Source organism: Diadema antillarum, unplaced genomic scaffold, assembly GCF_040938485.1.
Source record: "Diadema antillarum isolate AM-2024a unplaced genomic scaffold, OU_Dant_1.0 seq00001348_RagTag, whole genome shotgun sequence".
NCBI lineage: Eukaryota > Metazoa > Echinodermata > Echinoidea > Diadematoida > Diadematidae > Diadema > Diadema antillarum.
The window spans coordinates 1,256,992-1,265,620 of record NW_027272113.1 but is presented as its reverse complement, the minus strand read 5'-3'; positions in this window follow the sequence as shown (position 1 = coordinate 1,265,620).

Below are 8,629 nucleotides of genomic sequence, written 5' to 3'. Positions count from 1 at the left end.
TGTGAAACACAAGCCCCATCAACAGAGCTTTAATAGCCAACTTCCAACTTGGGCCAGGTATTGCCTACTTACCAATCAAGGTACAGTATATGAGTGCATGTGTGTGTATGTATTGTAGTTTTGATAACTCAAAGGCATTAACTCATGCTATTATTTACACAGAAACCCTGCTGAATTTGAATTCATAGCAGATTGCATGTTTTCTCAACATGCAGTGCGCACGTAAAACACTTTAATACTGCAATTAGAATGAAAGGAAGTGCCTACTGTGGCAAGTTAATATCAAATTGATGAAACTGCTTTCCATGTACCGTGTAGTCATTTCAGTCATACCGAATGAAGTGGTCTTCTTGTAGTCACAAGAAGAAATTATAGTAACCCTTTGATTGGAAATAGTGTGAAGAAGAAAGACAGACTATAAAAATCAAAATCTCATCTTTTTTTTCCACCCACTATGGGAGGTGCGTTTTGGAATATAAACTTTAACCACAAGGCCTTTATCAAAGGCTCTCTAAAGACTGAAATCATCTGAATTCTTTCCAGTTTGTTCAACTTACATCTCATGTGTTTAAGTGCAGATTTATGGTTCTAGATAGATATCACAATCTCATTATGGCAATTGTACAACATCTGTATGTAATTGTTAGCCCTTTCCGAGGACACCCCTTTCTTGATAATCGTTATGCAATTAAATTGATGATTTTAGTTTTGGTTAAGATCGGGGATTAAATTAAAATCTTTAATTTAAATTCTTGCAAGGTGATTAAAAAAAAAAAAACCGCTATGAAATATCAAAAAGCATGCAATTTTAATTTTAAAAGAGGTATTCAAAGTTTATTTGATGAAAATTTATTTTGAAATGGCTGAGATATCCAAAAACAAACTACTAGGTAAAACAAAGTGGTCCTAATAAAAGGTGGGTCCCACCTTTTGTTGGGACCTCTTTCAGGATATATTTCGGGATATCTCAGCCATTTCAAACCAATTTTCATCAAGAAAACTTTGAATTTTTGAGGTGAGATAATAGCAATCACATTGGCAGAAGATCGCGAAGTTTAAAGATGGGCCATCCCTTTTGCATTCCTTCCCAAATAGCACAGAACATGATATATTCCACCAGAATGGCAAGACTATTGTAAAGCTATTATATTTCAGTGATATTTGAAGGTTGTTAGCCGTTAAAATTCAAATAATGCACCAAACACTCACCGTAACGTATTCTGTGTACTAGGCACAGCTGCATACATTAATCCAACTGTGGTTGTGATATGTTACTTATACTTCGAACAAAAGATATGCATGTTAAAGCTGTCAGAAAAAAGCATTCACTAGCCTCTCTTACTTTGTTATCGATGGCAAATAACAACACGCCACTTACATGAACTTCATAAGTGCATCACACAGGTCTGTAAAACTAGACTAGTAGTTTAGATTTGTAATTTTTTCGTAGTACGAAAAAATAGTTCAAATCTTAAGGGTCAATTTAACCAAACAAATAAAGACCCTCTTGAGTTAAAAATTTACAGAAGGTTTCCAAATAGTGTTTTCTTCAATACCGTCCTATTAAAGTGTTCTCACCAATTTTTCAAAAATGTGCATGCAAAAGGGATGACCCAATCCCTGGGCCATCTTTAAGATTGCAATCTTGAAGATCTCAACGTTTTGCTAGTAGCTGCAGTCACCGTTGCAAAAGACTGCAGAGTTTGTGTTTATGATCTGTAAGATCTTGACGTTTTTGCCAGTGTTACTGCAAACATCCCGGTGAAACTTTCTGTGAGACTTCCCACTCTAACTAGTGAAATTTCACAGACCCCCGCCAATCTTCTCCATTTTTGGGCAGTGTGAATGCTAGCAGCTGAAACTGCGCAAAGTTTGTCACGTGACCGGTTCACTACATGTATACATGTAGATCTATCTGCAGGCAGTGCCTCCGAAGCGCACGGTCATTGTGATATACGTGTCTGCATTGTTACAAAAACGTCACAATCACTAGCTGTTAACTCTTTATGTGACATGATGTGAACCCCCTGTTTGCCACATTATCCTGAGACAGCAATGTAGTCATGCTTTGGAAAACTACTGTTTTTCAAATCTAGATGTGGTATCTTTTAAATAGATTTTTACTCCCCTGGACAGGTGATGAGCAAAGTTGAAATATTCCACGCTTTGCTTTGATGTAAATTTTATAACAAATCTATGATTGTTTTTCTTTCAAATGAATTGTAGAGCTACATTACTGTAGAGGCATGACTTTTGCACACAAAACAGTGACAGAAACTTAGAATTTCCTTGCAAATCCTTTAGGAAACACTGCTTGATAGTCAATCACCACATATAATGCAAGCTACATGTGACAAGAATGGAATCGTGAGAAACGCTTTCATCGTACTGTGGCACCTGGTGATTTATCAATCACTTTTTGTGAGAATGTGCGTTTGAGCAGAATACATGTACAATTATATATGTGAACTTGGCAAGTCGCCAACTGAGTCGGGCATGCAAACATGGCACATAAAGAGTTAAACAGCTAGTAACATTTAAAGGACAAGTTCACCTTCATAGACATGTGGGTTGAGTGAATGCAGCAATATTAGTAAAACACATCAGTGAGAGTTTGAGCAAAATCGGACAATCCGTTAAAAAGTTATGAATTTTTGAGGTTTCTGCTCAGTCACGGCTGGATGAAAAGACTATCATAGCTTGTGATGTCACATGAGTACAACGATATAAAGAAAGAATAAAGAAAATTCAACATATTTCCATTTTTCTCGCATAACAAAAGAACACTCGACTTCTCTCTTTCAGAAGGCAGGGGGAATGATATTACCCTTAAACATACGTCAGTAGCAAGTCGAAGAAATGTGCACTTTATTCAAAAAGTAAAGTTTTGTGAAATTCTCTTTTTATTTTCTTTATATAGTTGTACGCATGTGACATCATGCACTGTAGTAGTCTTCTCTTCCAGCAGTGACTGCGCAGATACTTAAAATATTCGTAACTTTTGAACGGATTGTCCAATTTTCCTCAAACTTTCACCGATGTGTTCTACTAATATTGCTGCATTCTGTCAGTCCTTATGTTTATGAAGGTGGACTTGTCCTTTAAGAAGTCTGGGTGTCTGTGTGAACAGACAAGCAAGCCTTGTGAAGACTTCCTGATCGTAAACTCCCCAATCTTTGTTTAGTGTGACCACAGCTATTGAGTGCGTATTGCATACATGTTCTACTGCTCTCGTAAGTTTACTGTTTTTACCTATTTTATCCTGCCAGAGGCTTGGAAAAGTATACAGTATTATGCATTTGTATAGCTGCCAACTAGAAACAATTAATTTTTATCAGCGATTATCAGTAATTTTAGCATGTGACCTATGTTATGGCCTTGTAAAGGTCTGTTTATTATCAATTTCTTATTATAGATTTACTGCAGGCTGTTGTGCAAAACAACCCAGTAGTTGTGATTTTCATGAGAAAGATTTATAGTATATTGAGCACAGACATGTTGGCAGCTATGCATTAGAGTCTTCTGCTATGATATTGGTTCCACATTGTGTATCTTACCAAACTATGTACCTGTGTATCTTACCACAGGCATTAAGATTTTATACATGCATACATGGCAGTCATATTTCGTTTGAAAAGTTTTTGTGGGTATGAGTTTTGATGAAATGGAGAATGATCACATAATGTGGCTATAATTTATACATTACTGTATCTTGATACCTAATCAGCTTCTATGATGATATTAGAAATCATTTTGCTCCCTGTAATGATTGTATGCAACAATACTCCTCTTGAAATATGGAATGTTTTTGTGATACACAATATGTATACGTCCTAAATGCAGTCTTTGTGTGCAGTGTATTTCAGAATCATACCATACCATAACGAAACCAGACCATTGGTAATGTTGGAATGTAAGGTTTTATGTGAAATGTGAAAAACACTTCAAGAAAAAAAAAATGGTGTTGTTGTGTTGGTTATTGGCAGCATTTGCATGAATAATTTTGATTTGATATTCTGCATTATGGGACTTGATCGGAATTCATTTGATGTGTTGACTGTTATACTTTACATTTCCCTAATATTTTTTTTTTCTATACTCAAAAAAGGTTGTACTGATCTGAAATCAGTGTAAATTACACTGAGCATGTATGAATGAAGTCCATACTACGTACACTTACGTTATTCTTTAAAATGTAAGATTGTGAAAATGACTATTAAACCCTTTTCTAACTGGGCTATTTGAGACCAAGTTTTTACACCGATTGCGCGATGGCTGTAAAATTTTGCCTGAAAAAAGAACCAGATGTCAACTACAAGAATGTATGGTCAAAATGTAGAAAAATTTTGATTTTCAATTTTAGTAAATTAATTATGCAAATTTATGCATGAAATCATATTTTCACCTGTAACTCCATTAAAAAAATGAAGGAGTGCTAAATTTTTGTGTCACATTTCCACACGACACATCAAACAATTTTCTTGCCAAAGAATAGCACAATCAAAATTCATTTTTGTTTTTATTGTTTTGTTAATGTATTACGTACATAAAATATGTGTTTTATTATTTTTTCAACCTTTTATTTTCTATTGTTGTTGTTGTTGTTTTTTTTCCCAAAATTAGTAACAGGCACTTTTTCAAGCTTATCTACATTAGAATTGATTCATTTCAATGATTGAAAGCTTTGATATATATCAATTTAACCAAAAAAAACTCACAATTTGCATTTGATTTGAACATAATATCACAAATTTGAGCTGTTTTCGAGTTGATATGCATAAATGTCAAACATTACGTACACTGTAACTTCAAAACATTGTACCTGGACGTCGCAAACTTGGTCTCAAATTATGAGGGAGACTTTAATGACAAAAAAAAAGTCATGGAATGGCGCAGCAAAATCTTTGTGAGTTACAGAATCTTGCAGCAAAATGTCAAGGGGAGAGGGTCCATTTGACCCTCCCCCCCCCCCCAGTTAAGATATGGTTAATGCATCAGAATCTGTAGTTTGCAAATGATACTATAGACTCATAAAGAAAGACTATTGACCCTCTGTGAATTCACTTACAATGGCATTTTAGTGGTACACTGTATATACCAGTACTTCTTGATTTTTAAGCTTAAGTAAACATGTTGTAACATTAAGTTTGTGCAATACATTGTTGTACCTTTTTTTTTCTCCTCATTTTTATCAAGAGTATAATACTTATAGTAAAAGATTTATAACTTGTCATCTTACATTCATCATATCCTCTGCTTGTGTCTTTATTTAGGGTATTTTTATTTCTTTTTATTTTGTGTGTGGCTACATGTAGTTGCATGCAATGAGCAGTGGATGAAAACAAAGGCTTAAGAACAATACTTTTCATTCTTCTTGCAAAACACTGACTCACAGATACTGTCTTTTGACAAGTAAAAGCTGAAAGGGAGCGAGGATTTGTTGATTACGATGTGCTGCGTGATAGCAAAACTGTTTAATTAAAGTAGTGGTCGTCGTAGAGGCTCTATTAGATGAAGATAAATTGAACATAATATGCAGTGGGCTCTGGGCTTGAAATCACCCCTCTCTAGAATACAAACACAGTCTCAATGTAAATCCCACAAAGTTCTAGAGGGAGCAGGGTTTGAAGTGTCCAAAACGAGAATTTGACATTTCGTTATCGTCAAACCCTGACGTTCCCTTCATAATAATGTAAATATTAGACACCGTTCGTCGGGTTTAAAGGCAAGTGTAAATTGATATACCGAATGTTGAATAGAGTCCACTGTCTTGCAACAGGTTTACAGTATTGTGTAGCATTTTACACTTTGTGACGCATTTGTGTTCTCTCAAATGCCCTGCAAGATTACATGCAAGCTACAAGGGCTGCGACAACAACAACAACAACAGCAGCAGAAGAAAATAGATGTAGTTTTTAGTGGATGTGGAATACAAAAACAAAAACAAAAACAAAAACTATACAAAACAAAACTAGACAAAACAAAGCCTTCGTGTACAAGTGGGCAGACCCCAAGTAGGATGTGAAAGAGATCCTCACACACATTTACATAAAATACATGTACCTGAATATCCCCTCAATACAAGGAAAATTACAATTAAACAAACCATAAAGAGGAAACCACAATTAAACAAACCATAAAGAGAAAACGTAAGACAGCTGAAAAGAGTCGTCCTTACATCTTTACACACATACAGTCATCGACATGTGAATGCAGCTCACGTCTCTACGTTAAAATTGATGGTACTCGCTATTTTGAACACAATTTTGTGACATGGAATACATACCTTTGTGCTCCTTTATATGATTGTATTTGTTATTGCTGATTTGTAAATTGTCAATTATTTATTGTCCATAATTCTTTTAATAAATACACTGTATGCTCTGTCAAAATCACTAATTTTGGTGCGTAATGTTTCTTTTCTGAATTCATGATGGAATATGTGATAAGGTACCTTAAAAAAACACAGGTTTTGATGTGTTGTTTTTGTCTTGTTCGTCTGTCTTTGGCAGAGAGTTAGAGTAAGAGAGATAGATATATTGATATTAGATTGCATGTGTGTGCGCGCGCGCGCGTGTGTGTATGTGTGTTTGTGTGCAAATCCTGTGCGTGTATATTTGTGCGTGAATCCCACCCCCCCCCCCCAATAAAAAAGAAAAAAGAGAAAAGATACGTCACAACGAACACACACACACACACACACACACACACACACACACACACACACACATACAACATACTGTGCATCCCCAGTATTCTAATGCTCAATGAATTCATGTGTTCACTTACCGGCGATAGTAAAGCGAATGAATTTGTCCATAGTTAACAAACTACGGTTAGATGACCGTAATCTGAATGACCCCACAATTATTAATATTGACTCATTTACATCGGTGACTCTATTTCTGACGTCAAGTATTTATTTTGTAATTACTCTGAAGTGTTTTAGCCAATGGTTCTCTTATCAGCAAACACAATAATGAGATAAGTGACAGATTTATGTATTTCATGACTATTTTATGAACGAGATTACCTATTAAAGGAAAAATAGAGGAGGGGTGGTGGGTAAGATAGCTGCAAATACGTAACGCTTCAGTGGCCGGATTGATGTAGAACACAGAATCCAAAATATCCAGTTAGTAGGCTGTGTGACAACCATTCTCTCATTTACTCCCCTATAAACTACACAATGACGCGTGTGAACACAGAATTTGAAGAGCCATTTATGGAGAAAAAAAGATGTAATTGGAACTTACTGTAATAAATGGGTCTTCGAGCAGGTCGCTGAATAATGGAGAGTCAACTAGGCATGTGTAGAGCATGTTCACATTACCAGTACGGCTGTACTAAGTAGACGAAGGGGGCGGAAGGTGTTATGACAAAGGGTGAGGAGAAACACACCCCCAGCACGGTTTCGTCGTCTTCTCCTACTACTGCTTCTCATATTGATGTCATAATGATATTCCCTAGAAGGGAATGATTATTACTGGTGGTATAATGATATCAATTTGAAATAGAAAATGAAAAGGAAGCAGAAAGAGAAGAAAACGAAGAGAGAGATGAAGAGAGATAAGAACAGGTATGCTCTTATGCATGGTACGAATTCATGAGCAAGAAATTGCCGATATGTACATTCTTTTTTGTGTGTATTTGTTCTTGTCAATCAGTGAACCCCACCAACGCCGAAGCCGAGGCAATAAAGACAATGATGACATGGTGTGCTTGAAGGGGAGCGAAGTGCCTAGTGTACGGTTTCCATCAAATTTCTTCTAGCTGGTAATTGGGAAGAAATTATGTACATTATTCTTCAGCGGTGGAGCTCACTTATTGACTGCAAGCGTGATATTTACATTAATACATCATGTATCACCAACGACACCGTGTGTCATGTCGTGTTGCTTCTGCCTACGAGCTGTCTGCAGAAAAAAGAAAAAGTATCTCTCGCTCATTGATATCGGCATAACGAGATATCACATATTCAAAGTCAGGGGTTGAGGAGAGTAGATTCTGGGAGCAAAACCAAGACGTTGTCACTATGGATATGGAGACCAGGACAATGGAGGGAAATGCAACCATTGCATCATCATCGCCGTCGTCGGCTGGGAACATGATCGCCTTGACGATCTGCTACGTGCAAGTCGTGCTCACGCTCGTGCTCAACAGCGTCGCGCTCACCGTTCTCCACTGCGGCGAAACGTGCTTCGATGAGATCACCCTCCTCTTCTTCAAGGCGCTGACAAGCGTCAATCTCGTCGTGGGCGTGATCTACCCGATAATCTACTCCTTCCTGTTCATCGACCGGGTCGTCGACGACTACGAACGACCGCTCATCTTCTTCGAGTTCTTCTGTATGTGGACCCAGGCTTTCCTGACGGCGCCCCTCGTCCTGGCCCTGCTCATCATCTGGTGCGTCAACGTCAACAAGTTTCTCATGGTCTCCAGGCCCCTTCGCTACCCGTCGCTCGTCACCATCGGCCGCGCTAGATTCGTCATCGCCGTCGTAGCGGTAGTCTCTCTTCTCTTCTTCTCCCTATTTGCACCTATCGGTCGGGGACCCTTCGCAAGATATCAGTAAGTCATTTGCATTGATAGATCTGTCCCGATTTGCATCCGCCGAATAACCATTGTC